The following is a 23533-nucleotide window of genomic DNA, read 5'->3' on the forward strand; positions in this document are numbered from 1 at the left end:
CAGTTTTGAACTTTTTGGCTTGTTTGGAGAAGGATGCATCCACTGCTTAGTCTGCTCTTTGGTTTCTGGAGTGTCTTACAGGACCCAAGTTTCATCGTCAGTAACGATAGTTTAAAAACTCCTCCCCCTCACTATGGTAATGTGTGAGAAACATTATGGTGGACTCCATTCGTCGAGTTTTGTGATCGTCGGTCAACACTGATGGGACCCAATGTGAACAAAGTTTCCGGTATCCTAAGTGTTGAGTCACGACTGGGATTGCTATAGAAAGTTCACTGATTGTAAACCTCCATTTGTGGCAGACAAATGAATAACTTCAGGAGGCTGTCCAGACGCACATTTCCTCACTGGCGGCAGACTTCTTTGCGGAGGGCACCGGAAAGCTGGTGTCACGATAGAACAAGTGCCTAAATCACTTTGGTGATTATGTGGAAATATAAGTATGAAATACTAAACTTTTACTGATAAAATAATTTTATGTCAATGTGTCTTTTGTTTTAACAGCCCTCACAGATGGCATCTTGTCAAAAGTAGCCAAAGTAACTTCTAGTTTGAAATCGAGACAATAACAAAAATACATGTTTGGCTTTGAGTTGTGTTCAGTTGGCTCAGTAGTGGCATGCTCTCTTCTGAACTTGGCTGCAGTGGTACATATGGTTTATTATTTATCATGTAATGCTTCACTTAATGTATGAACATTTGAGTTACTATTATTAACTTTCTCTTCCCAGTTTCATAACTGAATATCATGATCTCATCTTTACCAAGATGAACCACAGATTGACATGACATGACATGGAACATTAAATGGACTTTTTCCACCTGTCAGAATTTCTCTGGCAAGTTTTAACTAAGATCTTAAGATCTGGAGACAAACACATTACCATTGATCCACAGAGGGGCCAACCTTTGAGTTGTAATAGTCATAGTTGGAAGGCCAATGGAAAGGAGGCCATGACAGGAGCATGCTGTGGAGTCTGTCATCAGCTGGGAGAATGTAGGTTGGAGTTGAGATATTAATCTCAACTACCAGGACCCTGTCGGAATGTGTGCCACTTCCATAAAAGTAGCCAAGTGGTGATTATTAATAATAATAATAATAATAATAATAATAATAATAATAATAATAATAACAACAAATTTATATCAATTGATGTATAGCCTCAGTGGTTACATGCAAGCATTTTAAATTTGATAAATCTGGCTGCTTGCTTGTCAATTTTGATGTTCAGTTTTACTCTAAGCCTACTAGGTAGCACAATAAACCAAATCTTTTGGGTGTTGGGCTGTTTTTTAATACATTTTGTAGGGTAAACACCAATGTTACCTGAGATCTTCACATGCAGACCAGACATCTTACATGTAGTGTTGGACTTTCTTCTGCCCTTCAAAAATCAGACTACCATTGCTGGGTTTGAACCTGCTACCTCTGGAAATGGACACTGACAGAAAGACTCGATCCACAGAGGGAGCTCTTTATTTGATTGATCATGAGCCCTGTACCAGATATAACCCATGCTATGTGAATTTATCTAAGGTTGGGATGCTCTAGTGTTGTCAAATCTATTACAGCATTAGCAAGTTGCAGCACATCCATAGTTGGTTAAATGCTTATCAATATTTTATTTTGGAGAACAAATTGCTTTTTTTTTGTCCAACAATATTTTCTAAGGATTTCTTTTTCCAGCAGCATAATCATCTGGTGCACCAACCAAAGTAGTTCCTGTGGAGGTTGCCTTAAATCAGTTTCAGATCTACTTTGGTGACTAAATGTCACAATGTATGGGAGAGGTTAAAACAAAGGAGGCACACCATCCATACAGACAACCCACTGAGGAACATAGACTTGTGGGATGAAGTTTTTAGGGTCTGAAAAGATTTCTCCCAGGATGATTATTTCTGCAACTATGTGGACTCAATGCTCTGGAGAATCCAAAGAATTTGGAAAGCCCAGGGGTGGTTAGGCAAAAATACTTACAGCAATGTAAGAAACAAATGGATAAAGACAGCCACATTGCTTGTAACTCCAAAATAGACTAAGCTGGGTTCAAACCAGTGTCCTATGTGATACTTCAGATGTCTAGGCTAAGAGACATATTGGACAAAAATGACCATATTCCTTTTTGAACCAAGCCCAGTCTAATTTTAACCTTTAAAACATTGGGTAGTATATTCATGTATGGGACTAATTTTTGTGATGAAATGGGCCATTACTTCTAGTACTGTACATTAGAGTGCACAAAAACTGGCCACTGCAAATTTATTTCCTTTAACATCCTCTTTGAAGTTGGAGGAATGAGTGTAGCAGAATTGAAAGAATCATCTCTTTGGCCAGCTGCTACCCACTGTTTAGGAGTATCCTTGTTTTGAGAATGTATAAATTTAAATATGCTGCTGGCCAATTTTTGTGTACTCTAATACTGATAATTTTTTACTGAATTGGATGCACATATTTTGATACTTTTCTTAATACTTTTTAATGAAAGATATTTATGCCTTATGTCATAAAACTTAAAAGGTTTTTCTTTGGTTTCCAGGAAAAATGATATGGGCTTGCATTCTCCATCAAAAGCATAGAAGAGCTATCACTGGAGGAGTTCATGAACTGCAGTGTACTAACTAGCCAAGAAATCTGTTAATTTCTTTTGTGTCTGCAGAACTTAGCAAATTTTCAGCCAGTTTCTTTTTGTGTTTATTGCTGATATTAGAACATTCTGGACTGCTTTGACTGCTTTTTGGCTGGATTGTTAATGAACTGTTCAAGGTTCCTTTTTGGCTAAATTATATTCTTTACTGAAACTAATGTTTATAATTAAGCAGCTAAGATATTAGCAGTAAATTTTGAAACCCTGCCTTGTATACCTCAACAGAAAGTTTTGCTTTCAGTATTTTTTATCTTAGTAAGACTAAGCTAAGATTTAAAGTTTGTGACATTTGCAAGGAATAGCTCAGTTTTTTAATGGTTTCTGATGAGGTAAATCTTAACTGGGACGTTGACGCTTGTGTATGGGGTTAGTTTTGCTGAATGGATTTATCATATTTTCTGACAAGTTTGTTGCAAGCTGTCCAGCTGATAAATTTGCTGTAGAATGCATGGTTTGCAGTCTTGCTCATTTCTGTCCTCCTAGCATAGGTCACTAAATTTTGGTGACTTGACATTCTGGCACAGTTTTAATTACTGTTTCAGAACTTTGATTTTAATGCCTCTATATTTTGCAAACATTGTTATTAAAACTGAAAGATTACATTGGATATGAGATAAACTTACTATCCTATACATCTTAATGGTTATTTCATACTTAACTGCCAGAATTAGTCTAAAAGCATTTATTACCAGTTTGTCTATTTCTTACAAAGATCTGTTCTAAAATTACTGTCAAATATTGAAACATTCCATGAAGTATTTCTTTGTAATAAGGTTAATAAAAAAGCAATAAACTGGACTTATATTATGTCATTTTATATTATCTTACCTTCCAATAACCCTGAATATTCATTCCTATATTTACTAAATTGGTAATTACAAATGTTCAGGATTTTTTAAATACTGAAATGGTTTACTGAACAGTTCAGAAAATCAAAAAGAAAAATTAAAACAATAACAATTAAAATTTAAATTTTATTGGAAAAATGGCTCAAAATCCAATAAAAATTATAAAATTTTCTCAATTTTGCTTCAAAAAGTGCTTAAAAATATACCCTAAGTCCAACACCTCATTTCATGTGTCCAGCCCCAGCGTCGAAACTTCTATGAATCCGAGAGTTTCCTGTCCAAAGAGAAAAAATAATTACACAAGTAATGTAAGTGGGTGTTTGCTTCAAATGTAAGAAAGTTAACACAAAGCAATTATAATACAATGAGGGAGACGGAATTACAAGACTAAGATGTTCATCAACCAAAAATTCAGGACAAATTGTTTACATTTTGGACTTAGTTTTTTTTCTTTCTTTCTTTCTTTCTTTCTTTCCAATAAGGAAAGCACTTGAACCACTTTATAGTAAAGCCAATCTCCTGTTACTGCATTATAATTGCTCAGTGCTCTTTCCTACATATTTTTTTTTTTTTTCTCTCTTGTTCCAAAATCTCACTACTGACACATTTCATTAATGATATACTTAAAGCAATTTACTACAAAGCCCATCTCCAGTTACTGCATACAACTGCTCAATATGAACTTATTTTACATTTTTTTCCCCTGTCTGTCTTTCCAAAACCTCAACATTAACACAAAGGGAAAAATAAATTTAGATGGTGTTAAAAAAAAAAAAAATTAAAAAAAAAAAAAATAATTATACAACCAAATATCTACTTGCAAGTAAGAATGGGAATTTCTCAACGGTAAGATATGGGCTGTGAGATTTTCATGAGTAGGCACGCATTTGCAATTACATGGTACAATGAGAGCAACAACATGCAGAGAAGTGTTGTTCAGTTGAGTGAATAAGGTGGAGGACCGGTCTCCATTCTCTGCATATGAGCAAACTGCATATACGTATGTGCAAGGGAGAAGAAAGGTTGTAGGAAGACATTTACTCGAGGCAGCTCACAGAATCTGTCCATTTCGAGCTTTCGCTTTATGATGGATGGGAAAATCCATAATACAGTACACTGAATGTAATACTTTTAGTGCACATAGATGACTACCAAACGAAAGTATGAACATGCTATTCCCGGTGTATTAGTTTCAATAGCAAAAATATGTCCAATATGATGAAATATCGTAAGACAGTCAAGCATTATTCAGTAGCCCTTCTGGTTTGCAGACTGCATTTGTAGCTTGAACAACGTTCTGTTCTACTTCATCCTTTTTTTTTCCCGAACAAGTAGTTACAACTTTCCAGTTAAATACAAAGTAGTGAGCTTACATCCGGGAGATAGTAGGTTCGAATCCCACTATCGGCAGCCCTGAAAATGGTTTTCCGTGGTTTCCCATTTTCACACCAGGCAAATGCTGGGGCTGTTAAATACAAAGTAGTGAGCTTGCATCCGGGAGATAGTAGGTTCGAATCCCACTATCGGCAGCCCTGAAAATGGTTTTCCGTGGTTTCCCATTTTCACACCAGGCAAATGCTGGGGCTGTACCTTAATTAAGGCCACGGCCGCTTTCTTCCAACTCCTAGGCCTTTTCTATCCCATCGTCGCCATAAGACCTATCTGTGTCGGCGCGACGTAAGCCCCTAGCAAAAAAATAAAATAAATAAATACAAAGTATCTAAAACAAAACAACAGAAAGCTAATTCAAGGGAATGACCGCTCAATTTTGATTTCATTGCAGATAATATTTTGTCCATTTTCAAAGAGCTCCTAAACTGGTTTTTGTTATATTTAGTTTCTTTCTGCAAATAAGTAGTTACATTGATACTGACATTAACAAAGAAGATCCACAATATATGGTTCTCTGTATGCACTGAATTCTAAAAAGATGTGTTTTGAGTCCCACATTGAACATGCTGTGACTTGCACACGCATACAGAGCATAGTGCTATTCAATTTTACTCTATATTTTGATTGCTGGCCTCAAAACTCCCATTCAAGAAGAATTCCCATCCCTGCCTGCCAGTGTTGCGATGAAAGTGAGTTTGAATTCCATGTTGTACAGGAAATCATTTCAAGAATGACTAACTATTGGACTGGTATTTTCTTCAAAATGTTCACCTGTTTCATTTCTCAACCCATCCCTAAAAAGTCTGGAATATATACATTAAAACAGACACCATAGTAACACACATAGCCTTTGCAGACAATTTGGCATTCCTTGCGAATTATTTCGAATCAGCCAGGAGACGAATCAACATCTACAGAGAAGTTGTTATGAAGAAGGATCAACAGATCTCATTTGAGAAAACAAAATACTGTATATGACATATAAAATTGGCTCCAAGACTCGTGAACACAGACAAAGGAAAGTTAAGTCAGCTTCAAATATCTTGGAGAAATGATCCAATACAACTGCTTAAAAAAGGAAACAATCAAAGCGAAAATACAAAAGATCAAACTGGCATACCAACAAGAAATCGATTAGTTTGAGAACAAAATTAAGACATTATAATGCAGTGATTAAACCACAAGGATTGCATGCTGCTGAAACAATGGATCTAACAAACAGAGGATTGATACAACAATCAGAGAAGAAGGAAAGGAAGATTCTAAGGCCTAGATATGTTAATGGATAATGAAGACCGAGGCCAAACAAAGAACTGTACAAAGAAACAGAACAAATTGTGGAATCTGTGAGGAAATGACTAGTCCAGTTTTATGGGCATCTCTTTACAATGAACCATGAAAGACTTGCGTGGAAGATCCTGATGCATTTTGAAGAGAAGAAAGCTGTTCCTAGGTGGATCACTGAAACCCATTTACATGTGGAGAAAATGGGTATCAAACAGTATGATAAATTCAGAAGAGAAACTGTTTCAGACATATATCACTCTTCACGGGTTTTTGAGAAGAAATGGGAAGGAAATCTCCAAAGGTGGTTTTCTCGGAAGATTGCAGGAAGTGAATAAGCAACCGAATGAAGCAATATTGGCAGAACATCAAAGCCAAGAGTGGAAGAGGATGAACACAAATTCAATACTCTGAAGTTGTTACTCCATGGTCCATAGCGGCCCAAATCGAATAGAAGTAGAATACACAAAGCAACACTGACATGAGCTTTTCATCCAAGTAGCCATACTTTGAATCCTAGCTCATGTATGAATGTAAAATAAGAGAAAGTTACATTCATATGGTTCAGAACCCACATACAGCAAGAGGGTCTATGATAATTATATTGATGATCATGTAACGAGGGTTTTCTTTACACAGAAGTCACATGGACAATGCAAATAATAATGCTGTATATTTGGTATTTCTTAAAATCTATACCAATTGAAGAGATCAGAGTGCCATAACTGTATGCTGGCTGCTTAACATGCAACTAAATCTACTGCCCACAATCTACTGTATTAATGCATTTTTGAATGCCAAGCAATTAGCCAAGGATTACTTTCACAACATTAAGTGTAGAAGGAGAGTGCCTAACCAACAATTCTATGCAGCTGATCTTTCATAAGACATAAGCAGAGCTGCTGACTACGTATTAAACCCCAAAATAAAACATCCTTTCCAAAGGAATTAAGTCCTACAGGAGCTGGAGTTGAGAGAGAGGAAGTAAGTTCCTTTCTAAAGAACTAATTTCAGAGAGTTCCTGATGTAGAGTGGAAATTAAGCCACTCCCTTACTTACTTAATTTTCTAAATGAAGGAAGCTTGTATTTCTAATGAATCCCTGTGTGCTAGCAATGCCAATTCCATCAGAGCCATTTTGCATAACAAAGCAAGACCACCATATTGTTTACCGCCTGTATATAGGGAATCATTATATTTAAATTCTAACAGTAGTCTATTATATAGTATTGTGCTTTACAGAATGTATTTCAAAAAGTAAATAAATATGAAATAACTAGCAATTTAACATCCAATAAGCTGAGACTATACCCACATTTAAGGTGGATTTTCTTTCGCCAAGTAGAATGTTTCTCAGGCTATGTAGGACTCTACACACCATACTAATTGCTTCACAAGTCTTTATCATATGCAGAAATCTGTAGTCTCTTCTAAGATACAACTATGATATATAGTATATAGAATACAGTAGTTCTAAGTGGGTCATTCTTAGAATCAAATCTGTTCTAAATGGGATGTAGTTTATTAGGCTTATACTTCAGGCTCATATCTGTCCAATATCACATATAGATGATGGCTTATCTATCCCAACCAAATCACTTGCACTTCATTTCTGTAGAGGCGGCACATCAATAACACCTTCCATTTTGGAAATACGTGGGGTGCAAATTTTAGGTGATTCACCCTGTGTATTTTTCAGCTTCATCTAATCACATGCGGAAGAGAAATAGCGTCAGGAGATGGTTAGCCAAAAAGAATGACATCAATCCCCCAAATGGGTTTCTTTGCGGATTTTGGCCCAATCGATGACTTGTGGGCTGAGACAAAGCATGTCACGAGGGAGAATTGGCCTGACCCCGCCTCAAGATTGCAAGATAACCTTTGGGATCTGGCTGTTAATGTTTGGGAGGAGGTTGCTGAGAGTGAGCAATGTATTGCTCATCTCATGGCTTACGTTCCTCACAGACTGCACATGGTAATCGAAACGGAAGGCCTTTGATTGATCACAGTGTAAGTTAAAGTGATTTGAAATCTATCTGATTTCTCACATGTTTGTACAAAAGTAATGATTTCCATTTTCCAGTATATGTTGACAACAGAATCCTGAAAATAATTTGACCTAACCAGCAGATAAAATAATAATATTCCAAGATTATTGGCAGTATATCCTCAAAGAGCCTTAACGAGTCAGAAGTTTCAAGACACTTTACAACTATTAGCATTATAACTGTAAAATGCTATTGTTGTTGTTGTTGTTGTTATTATGTATCAATTTTGATGTCTGAATTACTCTACAAGACAGATAAACAGATCTCCATTGGGCGATCTATGATAGAGTTTTAATTAGTTTCATTAGGTAAACACCAAACGTGTCACCAGAGATCTTTCACATACCAATAATAATAATAATAATAATAATAATAATAATAATAATAATAATAATAATAATAATAATAACACAAAAGAACAAACAAAAATGGCATGAGATTAATTAATCTCTGTAAATCCTTTCACCTAAAATTAATGTCGACCTTCTTTAAGAAACTTCCAAGAAAGGCTCAAACATGGGTTAGGTGAGTTTCAATTGGACCATGTAGCTATTTCTCAAAAAGGTATTAAGGAAATTATGAATGTTAAAGTAATAAGAAGTGGGGAGTTTGACTCTGATCACTACCTCTCTAAAATTAAGCTAAAGCTTCTACCTTGTAGGAATCAAAGAATGTCGAGAAAATTAATAAAATACAATTTAGATAGGCTCAACATTACACAAGCAACTATAGAAAACTTTTAGGAAGAAATTAAAATAACTCAGCATGGCAAATGGCCAGAATTATCTAAACAGATTAATAGTGCAGCGAAGAAAGTATTTGGATCAGTTAAAACTAAAAAGAAAGTATGGTGGAATAACATATGTGAGGAAGCACTTATGGAAAGAACGAAAAAGTGGAGAAAATGGAAATATTCCGGAGAGAATGAACACTATGAGCTATTTAAACAACAAAGAAAAGAAACAACAAGAATAATAAGGCAGGTTAAAAGATCTTTTGAAAAATCGCAGCTAGTAGAAACTGAGAATAATTTTGTAAGAAATAACTCCCAAAATTTCTATCAGACCTTTTTTTTTTTTGCTAGGGGCTTTACGTCGCGCCGACACAGATAGGTCTTATGGCGACGATGGGATAGGAAAGGCCTAGGAGTTGGAAGGAAGCGTCCGTGGCCTTAATTAAGGTACAGCCCCAGCATTTGCCTGGTGTGAAAATGGGAAACCACGGAAATATCAGACCTTTAAGAATAACTTGAAATGTTATCAATCCTGGAGTATTTGCTTCACAGATGCAAATGGTAATATTGGCCTTAACAATGCCGAGAATTGTGAGATTCTGGCAAAACACTTCGGACACCTGCTGAACTGCCCTGAGCCAAATCATCAATTAGAATTTCCAGAAATTCACGAAAATCTAGAAGCTGATTCACCTCCAACAGCGGAAGAAATTAAGGAAGCATTAAAAAAATCTTAAAAATAACAAAGCTAGTGGGGAAGACTCCATAACAGCTGAACTTTTGAAATGGGATGAAACCAAAAATTATAGATCTACAAATAACCTTTGAAGAGATTTGGGAAACAGAAAAGATCCCAGAGGATTGGAAAGTGGCTCTAATACACCCATTACACAAGAAGGGTAACAAGCAAGATGTCAACAACTACAGAGATATATCTCTCTTGCCAGTTGCTTACAAGATATTTTCAACAATACTACTAAACAGAGTAAAATCGACACTGGACAGTCAACTGGGTGAACATCAAGATGGATTTAGAGAGGGAAGATCTTGCTCTGAACAGATTTTCAACCTGAAATCTATAATTCGACACAGATTAATAAACTCCAAAGACAAAGTTGTAACATTTATTGACTTTAAAAAAGCTTTTGACTTTGTTGATAGGGAAACCCTAGATAAAGTAATCTGGGAATTTGGGGTTAAAACTAAATTGGCAAACCTAATTCGTGAAACACTTACAGACACTATCTCGAAAGTAAAATTTATGGGTGAAATATCTCGACCTTTCAAAATAAATACAGGTGTCAGACGGTCTATCTCCACTCCTTTTCAATTGTGTCATGGAGAAAATTGTAAGAATTTGGAATGAAAAACTGAAAGAATCCAAAATATTGCCACTCATGCTGGGGAAGAAGAACAAAGGTGTTGCAATAAATTGCCCAGCATTTGCAGATGACTTTGCCATACTTTCAGAAAGCCTTACAGATGCAGCAATGCAAGTCAATCTCCTTGAAAAGACAGCCATGACAGGCTTGAGAATCTCTGCCGAGAAAACAAAATTTATGACGAATATAAAAAGTGCCCCAAAGTTTTTAGTAACGGATATTGGTCAAATATAAAAGGTAAAGAAATTCAAATACTTGGGTGAGACAATTCAAGAAAATGGTTTAAAAAAATCTGCTATAGAGGAGAGGATACAAAAGATGGAAAGAGCTTACGGTATAACTAAGAATACTTATAACAAAAAGTGCTTATCAAGAAAACTTAAAATAAAGCACTACAACACAGTAGTGAAACCAGAATGCCTTTATGCCAGCGAATGTCTAGCACTGAACTACAAGCTCGATAAATTACAAATATTAGAAAGAAGAATTATAAGGAAAATATTAGGTCCTCTAAGAATTGCAGAGTTTTGGAAATTAAGAAGTAACAATGAAATTTACCAGAACATAGAAAACATATCAGAAACAATAAAAAAAAGGAGATTGCTATTTCTTGGACACATTTACAGAATGGATGACAACAGACTAACTAAACGAATCTTCAAGTACCTTTGGGAAAAGAAATCAACTACCACCTGGATTCAAGAAGTCAAGAAAGACCTGGAAAGGATCAACATACGAGAAGAAGAATTATTGGAAAGAAATATTTTTAGGAAGAAAGTCTTACAAACGGAAGGATTCCAAGGGAGGAAGGAAAAGAAAACAGGCACAAAGTGGACTGGAGACAGGAAAAAGAAGCAGAGTGAAACAATGAAAGAATACTGGAAGAAAAGGAAAGAACTAAGGAGGAAGAATTGAAATTGTAACATGACCCTTAGAAGGCCGGAACGCAAGAATAATAATAATAATAATAATAATAATAATAATAATAATAATAATAATAATAATAATAATAATAATAATATTGGCTTTATGTCCCACTAACTACGTTTTGGTTTTTGGAAACACCAAGGTGCTGGAATTTTGTCCCGCTGGAGTTCTTTTACGTGCCGATAAATCTACCGACACGAGGCTGACGTATTTGAGCACCTTCAAATACCACCGGACTGAGCCAGGATCGAACCTGCCAAGTTGGGGTCAGAAGGCCAGTGCCTCAACCGTCTGAGCCAATCAGACTGGCCTTTCACATACCAACATCATACAATATGGAATGCTAAATGTACTTTTTTCCTGCCCTTCAAAAATTTGACTTCTTCTGCCAGTTTACCCATGACCTTGGGGTGTGGAAAGTGACACTCCACCACTGATCCATAGAGCTTGCATAACTGTGCCTCGATAATGAAAGAAACAAATATATGCATATAATGCAATCACAATGTTACTTAGGCCATTGTTCTTCAGGGAAAAATGTGGTCAATATAACTTATCAAGAGCTTTGGCCTGCTAAAATTACTGCTGTCCAGTCAAATGGCTTCTAGATATTGGAGTTTTGTGTGGTTGGTGTAATGACTTCCTCAGCGACATCATTTGGCTTTCCTGACCTCTTATATCAGATAGTTCCTCATGCCCTATGGATAAGCAAGGAATAGAATCTGAGGCCTCTAAGTTAGAGGCAGAGGCACTGTTCTGACACCATGGATGTGGTGAAAATATAAAATCTAAAAGTTATTTTATAGTCAAATTGGGTAAGTGAAATTTAAAAACCAAAGTTACCTCTATGTTACCTTTGCAAGACATATTTTTGTATTTAAATATTCCTTATGATGAAATTTTTTAAAAGTTAAAAACTGTAAGTCCATTCTGATATAAAATTTACTAAATACGACATTATTAAAACATAAAACTGAAGATTCTCTACTATGTAAAGTTGGACTTGTAAAGGATTAATAAAATCTTATACTAAATTTCTTGTGAAGTCTCAGTAGTACTTCATACTTCATCTTCTTCAAGTGCCATCTCCTCTCAAAAGTTTGCCAACTGTCATAGAGGTCTGGGCTTTAGATGTTGCAGCCCATAATAGCTCAGTAGTGGTACGGTAAAACCATGTAGCCATGAAATGCATCTTCTTCTGTGCGATCTTATATCTTGCATCTTCCCTTGAGTGACCAACTGTAATAGGTGATAGCTCTCTCCTCGCATCACATAACCAAGGTATTGCAGCTTTCTGATCTTGACTGAACTTAAGAATTCCTTTCTTTTCAGTATCTGTCTCATCACTACATCATTTGTGAACCAAGCTGTCTAACTCAATGGCAACATTCAATATGCAATATAGTCCACAGTTTAAAAGTGTCCCACATTTTCCTTTTCTTCAGAGTCTGGTTTCCACTCCATAGAAAAAGACCAAGGGGACATAAACTTTCAAGTCTGGTTATTAAGTTTAGACTAAGGTCCTTACAGCAGAGCATTTTCCTTGTTTTATCGAACACAGTTCTTGGCTGGAATATTCTTTTTTTGCTATTTGCTTTACGTCGCACCGACACAGATAGGTCTTATGGCGACGATGGGACAGGAAAGGCCTAGGAGTGGGGAGGAAGTGGCCGTGGCCTTAATTAAGGTACAGCCCCAGCATTTGCCTGGTGTGAAAATGGGAAACCATGGAAAACCATCTTCAGGGCTGCCGACAGTGGGGTTCAAACCCACTTTCTCCCGGATGCAAGCTCATAGATGCGTGACCCTAACCACACGGCTAACTCACCCGGTGCTGGTATATTCTAGACTTTATTTCATCAGTACAGTTGTCCTCATTCACAATTTGGTCCCACATACTTGTATTTCGATACTTTCTGTACTGTTTTACTATTGATCATGAAGTTACCTTGGTGTAGTGTTCGAGATATTACTATACAATGTCTCTTGCTGACATTAAGTGCTACGCCACATTGCTCCCTACCTTCCATAACTCAGTTCTTAGGTTGTTGTTAACCTTTCCAAACATTCAAAGAACTACTTAAATAGGTTAAATAATAACAGGGGGGAAAGGACAAAACCCTGTCTCACACCTTGTTTTATTTCTACTTCATAAGAAAAATTCATACACAAGATGATTTGTGTCTCTCTCAGAGTGATATATATAGTCCTCAGTTTGAATAGTAAATTCTCCATACAAGTCATACACGTCTATGCTCCAACCAGTACTTCTGACGAAGAGGAAGTGGAACAGCTGTATGAAGATATCACAAAAGTGAAAATTCAGAAAAGACACAACTCTGTATCATCATTGGAGACTTCAATGAAAAAGTGGGACAAAAGGAAATCAGAGACCCAAGGAACATTGGTACATATGGACTAGGCAATCAAAACGAAAGAGGTCAAAGATTGCTAGAATATCGCACAGCCAAAAATCTCTACTGCATGAATACTTTCTTTAAAAAACCCATCCAACGAAAATGGACATGGAAGAGCCCTGATGGACAAACCAAGATTGAGACAGGTTTTATACTGACCAACAAGAAGAAATATTTTACATATGTTATTGTTCTCAACAGATTTGATACAGGAAGTGAGCATAGGCTAGTTCAAGCGACCTTCACATTTGACCTCAAACTTGAACGGTAAAAAATGACAAGGGGGCACACTTTTCCAAGGACACAACCCTGTCACACACCTTGTTTTACTTCTACTTCATTAGAAAAATTCATACACAAGATGAATTGTATTGAATAGGTGGGTGAACAATAAAAACATACTAGTGTTATTTAAGACATAAAGCTGTTCGCTGGAACACGCTGGTTCCAAGTGGCTCAAGACCGGAAACGATGGAAGCATAAAGAAAAAGCCTATATCCAGCAGTGGATTGAAATAGGCTAGACAAAGAAGAATCTCTGGCTTCCCTAATTACAACAGTCCGATTGTCATGAAAGATGCTGGTGATTCAAATGTCCTTCATGTCCAAATTCTTGTTCCTGAGCAGTTGTATAAGGTAACCATGACAAACATTGTCAAACGTCCAAAAAGCAAACACAGGTTGGTTGACTTCCAAGCATCTCTGTATTAGCACATTATGTGTGAACAACACTTTTCTTGTTCGTAGTACATTTCTGAACCCAAATTTTGTTTCACTCATATCCTGTTCTAATTTTCTGAAGATTTGCCAATGGAGAGTTTTTAAGAATAATATTTCAGTGTATGACTCATTAGACATTGCACTGATCATCTTTTGCCTTTTTTTTTTTTTGCTATTTGCTTTTCGTCACACCGACACAGATAGGTCTTATGGCGATGATGGGACAGGAAAGGCCTAGGAATGGGAAGGAAGTGGCTGTGGCCTTAATTAAGGTACAGCCCCAGCATTTGCCTGGTGTGAAACGGGAAACCACGGAAAACCATCTTCAGGGCTGCCGACAGTAGGGTTCGAACCCACTATCTCCCGGATGCGAGCTCACAGCTGCACGTCCCTAACCGCATGGCCAACTCACCCGGTTCTTTTGCCTTGAATAATGGAACAATATAGAGTGTAGTCACTCACTAACTTTCTAACATTGGGAGTCAAACTGTTAACACACAACTGGCGATGCTTTTACGTGTGCATCAGAAAGATTCATTCTTAGTTGGAATTTGGTAAACTTCATTAAAGAAAATGCACTGCCATGTAAGTATGTTATCCCAAACATGCTTATTACTTGAACTGTCAGGTTGAACAAAACTGGAAATCTTTAATATGAGAAGCTTTTATAAAATACCGATAGCATTGTGCAAAACAAAATTTTACCTTCAGCTTACCATTAGACTTGAACTCCATCTAGGATTTAATGGTACAAGGCGATGCAAAGATGGTGAAGTCTGATTCAAAACCAGTGACATTTCTAGAAATTCTGTTTAACTGTTGCTGTCACCTTACACAGTCGCTGACTCAGCGATGAGATAGGAAGCTGTTGGCAAGAGCCACATTTGTTCATCACTGGCATACAACACTTCTTCCTTTGTTATATTCAGACCACATTCATCACCCACATCGTCATTTACAACATGCTCTTGCCTCTCATCTTCGATATCTTTAATATATTCTTTCCATCTGTAGTCTTCCTCAAGTTATCAGGTATGATGATGTCATTTTCGTCAAGCAAATGAAATACCAATCAGATCTTGATTTTCTTACAGAGACTCATTTCTTGATATTAATTCTTCAACCTCCCTTTCTCTACACAATTTCTCCTTTGTCATTCATATCTGTCTAGGTTTCTTACACCATCTTCTCTTCTCCATTAACTGCAGTATTTTATCGGTCAATTGACTCTGTAACTCACTGTAAATCTCTTGACTTGTATACAGAAGTGTGGTCTTGAAGGGGTTCCGTTTATCATTGACATAAATGGGCAATCTCTCTATATTTTATTGAGTTCTTCATTCATTTGTTTTGTAAGTTGTTCTTTGATTGTTGGGTCTTGCAACTGAGAGACAAGTACGAGGACGGTTTGAAAAGTTCTCGGAATCACCACTAGATGTCAGTGCTAGAGCAACGAGGTTCCCACGCAATAATCACACATCCTTTGTGAGTGAACTAGCTGCAGGAGTGTGGTAGTGACGACTCTTTGTTGTTGTTCCCGCGTAGTGATTTGTGACAATGGAAAAAACTGAGATTCGAGCAGTGATTAAATACTTTGTAAAGAAAGGTATGAAAGCAAAGGAAATTCATGCCGACTTTCAGAACACACTGGGGGACTCTGCTCCATCATTTTCAACTGTTGCCAAGTGGACCAGCAAGTTTAAATTTGGTCGGGAGAGCTTGGATGATGATCCGCGTAGTGGACGGCCAAAAAGTGTAACGACCTCAGAATTTATCGCAAAAGTGCATAAAATGGTCATGGAGGATCGTCGACTGAAAGTGCGGGAGATTGCTGAAGCTGTAGGGATGTCTTCTGAGCGGGTATATTATATTTTAACCAAAGAATTGGGTATGAAAAAATTATCTGCAAGATGGGTACCGCGCCTCTTGACATTAGACAATAAACGCACCAGATTGGAAATGTCCGAACAAAGTCTGGCCCGTTTTCAGTGCAACCAACAAGATTTTTTGCGCCGGTTTGTGACTACAGATGAAACTTGGGTCCACTACTATACCCCAGAGACAAAACAGCAGTCAAAGCAGTGGAAACATGCTGATTCACCACCACCAAAGAAAGAACAGGCAGTGCATTCGGCCGGAAAGGTCATAGCCTCAGTTTTCTGGGATGCAAAAGGCATTCTGCTGATAGATTATCTTCCTACTGGCCAAACAATTACGGGGCAATACTATGCAAACCTCTTAGACCAACTACAGGAAAAGATACGCGAAACAAGGCCTGGTTTGGCAAGGAAAAAGGTCATCTTTCATCAGGACAACGCTCCGCCGCACACAAGTGTTATTGCCATGGCAAAACTTCATGAACTGGAGTACGAATTGTTGCCACATCCACCATATTCACCTGATTTGGCACCATCAGACTTTCATCTATTCCCCAAGCTGAAAATTTTCCTCGGTGGACGGAGATTTCCTACAAGGGAAGAACTGACAGCCGAATTGGAGAGGTATTTTGCAGGCCTGGAGGAATCTCATTTTCGAGATGGGATCAAGGCATTGGAACATCGCTGGACCAAATGCATTAGTCTACAGGGAGACTATGTTGAAAAATAAAAGCAGTTCCACCGAGGTAAGATACTTAATTCTAGTACATTCCGAGAACTTTTCAAAGCACCTACGTATCCTTTCCTTATATTGTTTATGGAGTATATTCTTAAGCTTTATTTCAAATCTTGGAACTAGTGGACTGTGATCTCATTACACATTTGCTCCAAGATAGATTTTCACTGCCTTGATGGAATTCCAATAGGGAAAAAAAAAAAATAATATTTAGAACAATTATTTGCTCATTTTCTTGACAGAACTGTGCCACAGTTCCTCTTTCGTTCTGTATTTCATGTCCAAAATCTCCTACAAAGTCACCCTCATGTCCTTTCCCCAGTTTTGCATTAAAATCACCCAGGATGATTGTGATATCCCTGGATTTTGCAATATGTAATGCTTGTTCAATTTCTTTATAGAACTGTTGCAGTTCTTCTTCACTCTTATCAGCAGTTGAGGCATAGACTTGAATTATGTTAAGTTTTACTTTTGGTGTCTGCAGCTGAAGAGCAATTATCCTAGCAAGAAGCTTGTCAACGATTATAGCAACTCCATTCTTGTGATAGTTATCACTGTTATTAGAGTAACACAATTTCATTCGACTGATGAAGTGTTCCCCTGAGTTAGGCTATCTCGTTTCACTCAATTCCAATACGTTTATTTTGAGTTGTTGCATTTATTGGATCACATTATGCTCAGTAGTACTTATAAAAGGTAAATTCCTTGAAAATGAATTTAAAAGAAATTAAAATATAAGCCCATGACAATGGCTATTTTGTTACTGCTACTGAATATTACTTGCTACAAGCTGAACTATTTAATCTTTATTGAAAATGAACTGCTCAAAAAAGAAATCTGGTCATGTCTTTAGATGTTGCTAACTACATTATACATATGCATAGTGGGATGGGGATTGGATTATTGTGGCAATAACATGCCCTGTTTTCATAACAAAGAGATATACTCTCATCCGGATGTTTGGAAGGCATCGTATCAGTTGAAAGGTATGAGTGCCTGAATTCAAAGTGGGTACAAAAGTTGGTCTGTGAGGAGTGTAGCCTTTACAAGTCATGGCTGATTGTGCAGACTGAGGTAGGCAATGAGGGAAGCAGCTGGTTACTTGCACAAGTACGTTGCTAGAATAGAAGGGGTTGATCAGAATGCAATATCATATATGTGGAAACATTTCCAGGAGAATGGAAGTGTTTCCTAGAGCCCTGGCATAGGTTGCCAAAGGCAAACAACCCAGGGGAGGAACACTATAGATGGGCCTACAACAGACTTCTGGAGATGGAGTTAGTGATCAACAGTCAGAGGCCAATTTAAGATCCCAACGTCCTATTGCAGTATCTGCACTGGACAGAGGATATTGTGGCAAGAGATTGCAGTTTGCTAGACGTCTTCTGGACTGGCAGCTAAGACACTGGCATTCTGTGCTGTTCTGGGATGAATTGTTCAGATGATTGTTAGCAAGTCTGGAGAAGACATGGAGAGTGATTTCATATGACAGCTGTACAATCTACCATTGCTTATGATGGAGGTGGATCTGTTATGGTGTAGGCGGGCACAAGTCTTGACACACACACAAAAAAAAAAAAAAAAAACAACGATCTCCTGATCATTAACTTCTCGACGGTACACTGATAAGGTCTGCATGTCATATGTGATTCTTTACATGAGGCAACTTGGTGTAAACACATTATCCATACAAGATAATACTAGAGCACATGATGCCAACATCGATCGGAGATTCCTGCAAGAGTACCAAGTGCAACGAATGGAGAGGCACTCCTGAAACCTCGACTGATCGAACAAGTCTGGGACAAACTAGAATAAAGCATCCAAGCAGAAATCCACCTCCTAACTCCCCCGCCACCACTACAAACCCTTCAAGATGCTCTTCTGCCTCAACTTAATGTGCAGCACGGCGCCTTGTCAGAAGCATGAGTTTTTTTAGGAAAAAAGTATGAGGAGGCATTGTGAAGCAGTTATCCAAGTGAAGGGTGGCAAAACTTCTTATTAAGACCCTTAATTACCACATAGCCATTTTGGTGTATGACCAGGAACCACATTGCTTATAACACGTTGTGCAATGACATTGTGTACTGAGTGTCCAAATAACACATTTAATTTCAATTCTTAATTGCTGCAAAGAAAAAGTTTTGTTTTAATTGCGTGCCTGTTTTCATTTCATTATGGATGCACATCATAGAGGTATGAATATAATTATATAAAGCGACCAAATTTCTTTACTGAGCAGTGTGTCATTTGAAAATTTTGCCTGATGATGAGGACAGTTGATAGAGTTATGGGATGAATACAAATTCTTTGCTCTCTGCATTTATTCATTAAAAAGGTAAGTTTTAGTGATACAGCGCATTATTAGAAATACAAAGATTCATACTATGTATAAAGATGATTTTGTTAGCGTCAAGTGATGATGAAATAAATTGTCAAACTTTGCAAATATAGTATTATACAGAGCACAGTAAAACCGGTCCAAATACATTTTACACTGGACATATCTGGAAACTTTTGACTGGATGTTTAGAAGTAAATTTTCAAACACCATTGTGATGGGCAGAAGTTCACTTTTGTTCAAAATAATTTGTATTTAATGGGTTCTTAGATAGTTAGTACAACAGTTTCCCACCAAATTGGAAAGGGTTCGATTCCTGGCTCAGCCATGATTAAGGCCTTTTTTTTTTTTTTTTTTTTTTTTTTTTTTTTTTTTTTTTTTTTTTTTTTTTACAATTTGCTTTACATCGCACCGACACATAGGTCTTATGGTGACAATGGGATAGGAAAGGCCTAGGAGTGGAAAGGAAGTGGGGCCGTGGCCTTAATTAATGTACAGCCTGGTGTGAAAATGGGTGAACCAAATCTAACAATATGGAATTGAGTATGCCCAGAGAAGTAGGTTAATTTTACACTCTTGGCTACCCTAGAAGGTGGATCTGTACTACTGATACTGATAAGTTGAAGTTATTATTATTATTACATACTACTGGATTAAACTGTGCAGATAATGTTGCATGTGTTGACTAGTTGAACGAGGAAACATTTTATTTTGAGATATAAGAGACAATCATACTTAATTCCTGCCGGGCCTGTGGTGTAGGGGTAGCATGCCTGCCTCTCGCCCGGAGGCCCCGGGTTCGATTCCCGGCCAGGTCAGGCATTTTTCTCTCGACCTGAAGGCTGGTTCGAGGTCCACTCAGCCTACGTGATTAGAACTGAGGAGCTATCTGACGGTGAGATGGCGGCCCTGGTCTCGAAAGCCCAGAATAACGGCCGAGAGGGTGCGTCATGCTGACCATACGTCCCCTCGTAATCTGCAGGCCTGTGGGCTGAGCAGCAGTCGCTGGGCAGGCCAAGGCCAAGGCCAAGGCCTTTCACTGCATAAATAATAATGATAAGGAAACATGTAGCCACCAAAAAGCAATGCATCTTTTTCCAACCCACATGAAGCCACTGCAACCACTATTTTTCTCCTTGATGAATATTGCATTAAAAGCTTTACGCTTGTTTTATTTGAATGCTATGTACAATATGTAACATAGTACACTACAGTACTGAAATAATTATTTTTAAAAATGTCTACTTCAAGTCAGCTATGGGTATTTGCCTTTGGTAAAAACTTATGAAACCAAATAAAACAGGGATTCCTGTTACATGCTAAATGGGCATTCTAGAAATTAAACAAGGTCATTTTGAATTATAGTACAATTTTTTTAAAATAGCTAGTCAGGTGGAAATGAAAGATTTATGCATGAAACAATTAAAATATGGGGTAAAATCTTTCTTCCCTCCAGTCAACAGCATCAGAGCCTTGAATGCTCCATTTAGTACCCTCATACTGCATTTTCTTCCATGCTGTGTCAATAGGCACATGTCTTGACTCATACTGTTGCGAGTTTCATCTTTGTTTTTATCTTCTAACCGATTTAATCAATATCATATATTAACCATCAGCGGACGACTGTCAGGCTTTTCCTGATATAATAATTTTCTGTTCTGTTGGGATATACCTGCCAGCTGTTTCCGCAGTAACGATATTCACGTGCAAAACTATTGTGTGTGCTGCTGCCATCTGTGATTATTGTATAGAACTTCTAGTAATGTCACAGCCTTCTAAATGTATTTTAACTTTGTTTTGCAAGTTTTACAGGTAAATAAAGAATGAGTTGTCATTTACGTAAGGCTGATGACACATGGGGGGGTTTTTGCCGAGCCGGCCGCCAAGTTGGTGCGTGGTTCTATTGTATCAGATGGGATGTAATAGACACAGCGCAGCTTGTTGACAGGCGGCAGATTTGCCTACTCGGCCTGTTGTTTGCTGGCAGTGCAGCAAGCGTTTTGAAGACTTTGTGGGCGCTCTAGTGCCATAGATTAAATACATTCAACTGAATTTATGCGGCAACTGCATCAATGGTAAGTATTCCTGTATTTGATTATTAGCATACTACGTCTATGGAGCCGAACATTCGGGAGATGTGTGGGTTTGAAACCTGCCGTTGACTTCCCTAAGAATGGTTTTCTGTGGTTTCCCATTTTCGCTTCCAGCCAAATGCCAGGACAGTTCCTATTCATAGACCACTATCAATTTCTTCCACCTCCTTACCCAATCCCATTCACCATCATTCATTTCATGCTCATTAGCTCCTCAACTGCGGTTGATGTCAGGAAGGTCATCCAACTATGACAATATGCCATATAAATTCATATCAATTCATCTAACCTCTTCCCAGACCTCATATTAAGAAATGGGGCTAAGGGACATACATACATACACTATTAGGTTACTCCTCACTGTCAGCTTTGGCCCGGTACGGCAGCCACGTTCTTTCTGTATTGTGGTCTGAGAATTGTAGTTTGTCTTGCCACATCTAACATCACACTCATTCATGTGTTTTGCTACAGTCTGTAAAAACTGCTCTGTGTATCAGTCACAGGCAGCGGCAGACTTGGCAAAAACCGCTCCGTGTGTCATCAGCCTTAGTCAGCTGTGAAAATGTTGGCCCCGCAGAGTAAGGGTAGCACGCCTGCCTCTTACCTGGAGGCCCTGGGTTCGATTCCCTGGCCAGGTCAGGGATTTTTACCTGGATCTGAGGACTGGTTCAAGGTCCACTCAGCCTACGTGAATGCGAGTAGGGAGCTATCTGACGGTGAGATGGCGGCCTCGGTCTAGTAAGCCAATAATAACTGCTGAGAGGATTCGTCGTGCTGAGCAGCGGACACTTGGTAGACCATGGCCCTTTGGGGCTGTTGCGCCATTGGGTTTGGTTTTGGGTTTTTTAAGCTGTGAAAACGGCAGCGCGCTATCAGGGTAGTGTTAGTTCACTGGTATAGCAAGATTTTTAGATGAAACTGACAATAGCAATGATGAATTAATCTGTTATGGACAGTGATTTCAATGTATCTTAAGAGTAAAAATGACAGTTCTAGCAAAGTGGATGTAATTGAAAGCAAGAATGAAGGCAATGCAAATGGCAGTGAATCAGAAACTGGTCTGAGAGTTTGTTGCTCTGCTTTGTAAAGAAACCACACTTTTTGATTAGTGGATTATCACCTCCAATAGGTAAGAAACCATTTACTCTCATGGAATTTTTCAAGCTATTTTTTTTTTACAGAAGAATTATTACAACGAACTGTTGATGAGATTAACCGCTATGGCAGAGAAAAAATGTACACACCCCTGAAAGAGAAGAGCATGTAGGCTACTTAGACTGATGTGACACTTGCAGAAATGAGGGCTTTTCTTGTTGAGATACAGCACAATTCTAGGATAGGGGCACGCGAGAGCAGAGTTGAAAGCTCGGCACAGGATGATCCTCCTTTGTTGTTAGTTCACGAGAGTGTCGATAGGGAGATTCCTTAGGTGCTAACAATTGCTGAAGGAAATGTATGTTTGTTGTTTCCTTTATTGGTTTGCACACGTCTGCAGGAAGGGAGTGAGTCCCCGCATAGTGGGGACTCTGTTTCATGTCAGCCATTGGCCCACATTGTTGGTGCCCATGACACATTTGAGATCATGACTGTTCTCTTCAGATCCATTAGAGACCTGAAGTTGGCTACTGCATCTACCTGCCCTGAATTATGGGAGTGGCATCATGTTTATGAAATGCAGCCAATGGTAGTGAGTGTTCAGCGGATGTTTATGGGTAATGGTGGAAGATTTCTCTGTGTTTGGTTATAAAAGTAAGTTTCTTCTGGGAGTGGGTTAGGGGGTTCTAGCACTGGCGATGTACACACATATCCTCTACAAGTATGAAGCGTTTTTTTAAGTAAGGTCCGTTTTGTTGTAGACACCAGTAGTTCACGCATATCACAACGAGCGTGTGCGTCGTGTACCGGCATGCCTCGGGAACAACTGTGCTCAGTTTCGGCTCTGTAGCTAACCTGTCTGGTTCTGTTCTGTGCTTTCAAAATGTTTGACTATCAACTCGCCCGCTGCGTGTGAGGTTCGGTCAGTGATATGGTTTCTGTCAACAAGGAACCTGTCTGTTGCAGAAATTCATCGACAGATTTGCGAAGTGTACGG

The 23533-nt window shown here is 38.1% G+C and overlaps 2 long non-coding RNA genes across 3 annotated transcripts in view; one reads left to right on the top strand and one right to left on the bottom strand.

Annotated features, from left to right (window-relative positions):
• LOC137498419 (uncharacterized) overlaps window positions 1–2672 on the top strand; it is a 46891-nt gene extending 44219 nt beyond the window's left edge. For both annotated transcript variants that reach the window (XR_011017795.1, XR_011017794.1), the window contains one exon: window positions 2538–2672. This is a non-coding gene — a long non-coding RNA (uncharacterized lncRNA). The remainder of the gene's footprint in view (window positions 1–2537) is intronic.
• A 962-nt stretch (window positions 2673–3634) lies between these two features.
• The window catches only part of LOC136863307 (uncharacterized), a 43533-nt gene continuing 23634 nt past the window's right edge, over window positions 3635–23533 (bottom strand). The window contains exon 3 of the long non-coding RNA XR_010859195.2: window positions 3635–3767. This is a non-coding gene — a long non-coding RNA (uncharacterized lncRNA). The remainder of the gene's footprint in view (window positions 3768–23533) is intronic.

Source organism: Anabrus simplex, chromosome 2 (genome assembly GCF_040414725.1).
Source record: "Anabrus simplex isolate iqAnaSimp1 chromosome 2, ASM4041472v1, whole genome shotgun sequence".
NCBI lineage: Eukaryota > Metazoa > Arthropoda > Insecta > Orthoptera > Tettigoniidae > Anabrus > Anabrus simplex.